Source organism: Meles meles, chromosome 8, assembly GCF_922984935.1.
Source record: "Meles meles chromosome 8, mMelMel3.1 paternal haplotype, whole genome shotgun sequence".
NCBI lineage: Eukaryota > Metazoa > Chordata > Mammalia > Carnivora > Mustelidae > Meles > Meles meles.
Window position 1 is genome coordinate 73,020,726 of NC_060073.1, and position 4,067 is coordinate 73,024,792.

Here is a 4,067-nt window from a genome sequence, read left to right on the forward strand (position 1 = left end):
TTCAGCAAATGGTGCCAAAACAACTGCTCTTTCACCCACAAAAAATAATCTAGACACAGACTTTATACACAATACAAAAATTAACCTAAAATGGATAATAGATCTGAATATGAAGTATGAAACTGTGAAATTTCTAGAAGACAACATAGGAGAAAATCTCAATAACCTTAGGTATGGCAGTAAATTTTTAGATACACCAAAAGCATGATCCATGAAAGAAAGCCTTGATAAGCTGTCAGCAGTCATGGAGTAGTGTTCTGTTTCCTTATACTAAATATACTCTTCTTTCCGAGTACACATTAGATCTTTGCAGAACTTTACATTGTTCTTTACTAACAGGTTAATTTACTGTTTCAAAGTCATATGGAGTCCATAGGCAGGGAGCAAGCATTAGGCTTTTGGTCTAGTTAACTCTTTCCCTTGCCCTATATAAAAGCAGAGCTAGACCTAACTGCATAAGCCATAAAGTGACAATATCTGAGAGATTCTCCTTGTTTCTTTGTCTTTTGAACAAGCCACTCTTCAATCCACAGAGTAAAGAAGTTTTTGTTTTTGTTTTTGTTTTTTTTTTTTCAGTACCAATAAGTTTTTATTTATTCATTGTATTTTCCCAGGGTAAAGAGAGAAGGGAAAAGGGTCAGCATGTGTGTTACAAAACAACAGCAAGTGGGAAAGGAATTACCTGGCACAGCAAAATCAACCATCAAATCAACACTCCCCAGAGATGGAGTCACTAAAGCCCCAGGGGGCTCAGTCTCCTGTAGTTCAGGAAAGAGGGGAAGGGATCAGGGAAAGAACAGATAGGTACAGCTTTCCTACCACCCCCCCCATAAATTCAAAATTCAAGATTTCACACAAAGCTTTGGTTTCTAGCAGTAAACATGGAGTTACATTCGTCCGTCTCCTATTAAACAATCTTGTGGCCGCTTTGACATTAGTTTCTTGCACCTGCATAAAAGTTCCTGAGTGACTTGGATATACATTCATCTTCCCTTTCTTGGTCTCCCAACCCTACTTTCTACATGGAAGGCCCCCACCCTTCATTGCTTCTGCTGCTCTCTACCCTAAGACTGGAGATTCAAGTAGGTTTATTCCAACCAAATACAAGCATATTAATATGAATCACATCAAGGAATGGTTTTGGCACAGGAGATTGGAAACGAGGGAGAAAGTGTTCTTCACTTCTACCAGATGGAAATGTGTATGTGTGGAGGCTTTTTGCGGGGAGGGGAGATAAATGAGGGGTAGGGTAGGAGTCAGGTTTTTAGGACAGAAGATCTGGCCCAAAATAGGAAATAGGGGAAGGGAACACAAAAGAAAGGCTGGCTCAAGACTGCCACACTTGCAGAGGGTCACCAAGCAATGTTCCAGATTCTTTTCCTGGTGCAGAACTTTTGTCAAAGATGCTTTGGCTATTTTTCTCAATACAAAGAGAAGTTTGTAAACAATAAAACCCCCAAAGAACATGGAGAAGACCAACACATTCTATTTACACAAACCAGGCCACCTAGCAATCGCCCATTCTGCTATTTGTGAAGTCCTACGAAACCCAGACAGATAAGGTAACTAGGGGAGGGCAACGAGCAGGGGAGACAAGAACCCAGGATCAGACACACATCACCCAATGCGTTTTATTGCATTTGCCCCGTTTGAACAGTGAGGTAGGTTTGTGGTGATCTCACAGCATGTAAATAGAAAGTTTCTCCTTTAGCTACCACGACACTAATCACTGCTACAGCAGGGCACTGGCTCTGGGCACCTCGAAGAAGCCATGGCTTATGGACTCTCTGGAAGCCAACGAGAAAAGCCCAGAATTTATAAAGGTTAAGAAATTTAGCCTTTGTTTCATACACCCATCCCTGGGCAGCTCAAGATGGGTCCAGAGTTGTTCTTCTTAAACCCAAACTTACCAACTCATTTTAAAACACGCACATGCACACACACACTCACACACATACACCCTGTTGTGCATGGTAGGCCTAGCCCCAATCCAGTGGAGGATGGATCTGGTATGTAAAGTGAGTCCTGTGCCCTGGGGTTAGAAATCTGGAACAGGAATCCCTTATTACACGTATAGACAACTAACCTGGGCTCCCCCTCGGCACCTTTCAGCGGGTGCAGCCTCTCCTAGTACTACTTCCTGGACCATCTTTTCCTGTTCAGACCAATTTCCCAATCTTTCAGTAGGAGGTCAAGTCATGGGGAAACGGTGTTAAAACCTAGTCTCCCACGGATCACTGAAGGTAGAGGGGTTTCAAGAGAACACTATGGCAGAAAAGCCAGCTTTAATTGCCAAAACTGAGGTAGTTCAATAGGCTATGCACTCCAACTAGATGTTCGCCCCGGTACTCAAACAGCAAACATTCCTGCTGTGTAGACCCGGAGCTGCTGCCGACTTATCCCTGAGATCGCTCATGTACCTGAGAACACAGTGCAGGAATGAGGGCCTTAAGATTAAAATACACAAAAATACAAAACCAGAATATTTATATTACGAAAACAAAGTTAAAATGCACAAGATACGTCATTTGCACACAGCTAGTGCAGTTGGCATCCTGGAGAAAGTGGGGCCCAAGGTGCGCTTATCCACGGGAGCAAATAAATAAAATTCTATTGGCCCAGAATGGGGCGGGAGTCAGCTTAGGAACAGTAGGTCTGTAGCCGATCCCCCAACCATCCTGTGGCTACTATCACAACCCACTGCTTGAGACAGTCCTCAGCACCCTATATCCCAACAGTGGGTTACGAGACAAGATGTGGAAAAACCCTGCCTTACCCCCGAGAGACTCCTGCCCACAGAATGTAGTGGTTCGTGGGTTGGGCCCATCAATCTGGTCTCATGCTTAATCTCTACATTCTGGCATGGGAAAAATTACTATTACATCTCCTTCTTCAAAAGGAAAACCATTTCCCTCTCCAGGCCATGTTCAAAAGCTGGAGATCCGGGGGTGGACACTCAGATAAAGCACACAAGGGAGGGATTTTCTCCAAAACCCTCGAGAGCATCTGGATAGAGCGCGGTTGGAGTTCATTGGCCTCACCCCTTCCCCCCTACCCTGCGCCAAGAGGGAAGAGGGGGTGATGCTGTGGACCCCGGCCTGAGATGCACGGCAGAGCCAGCTGCCCCCTACCCGCCCTGCCCCCCACTTTCTCCACTCTGCCGATTGCTGCCTCCTCCTCAAAACTTCCTGATAGCAAAAAAAATTGCCCCCACCCACTGTAGCTCAATTCTGGGCCTCTGGGAGCAGGGCAGGGCTATGGATCTCTTCTTCTTCTTCCTCCCGAAAGTAGGCAGGCTTTCCCTGTGAGCTGGGGGCCTGCTGGGCCTTCAGGGGACACGAGGCCACCGTATGGCTGATGCTTTGGCAGAAGTGGCACTTCTTGGGCTGAGGTGGCAGCTTGCATTCCTTGGCATGGTGGTCTGGACCTCCACAGTTGTAGCACCTGTCTCCCTTTGATCTGCGCTTCTGCATGTTCTTCCCTTTGGGCCGCCTCTCACTCCCAATACAAAACACCCCACCAGGGCCGGTGACCCTGATCGATTCTAGGCCCTTAGCAGACTTCTTAAAGGTGAACTCCACTGCCTCACCCTCCTTCAGGCTCCGGAAGCCCTCCATGTGCAGCTTGCTCTGGTGCACAAAGACATCCACCGGGGGGTCAATAGGAAGCCGAACCCCATGCGCACGTTGAACCACTTACAGATGCCGGCACCGTGCAGCAGCTGCGGCGTCCTCCTGCGCCTCCTCCGGCACCTTGGCGCAGCCACCTGCAAACTGCTGGTTTGACACAGAGCCCATGGTAGTCGGCTGAGCCCGCGGCCCCGGGCCCCTGGTCGGGTGGCTGCTGGCCCCAGAGAAGTCCGGAGGCAAAGGGATGGCTCGGAGAAGAGGCCGCTACATCTTCCCCAGCACAATCCAGAGTAAAGAAGTTTTAAGCCGTAGTTTCTTTTGTGTCTCATAAATTCTCTTGCTTAATCTACTCACTGTGTGTATACATGTGGTGCCACTTTTCTCCACCATGTCTCTGCAGGCAGAGAGGTTCTGTAAAGTGGGGAAGAGCAGGGGAAT

The 4,067-nt window shown here is 47.4% G+C and overlaps 1 pseudogene; it reads right to left on the reverse strand.

Moving 5' to 3' along the window:
• Nucleotides 1-3,224: 3,224 nt before the first annotated feature.
• LOC123947924 lies at nt 3,225-3,797 on the reverse strand (annotated as a pseudogene).
• Between the last annotated feature and the right edge of the window lie 270 nt (nt 3,798-4,067).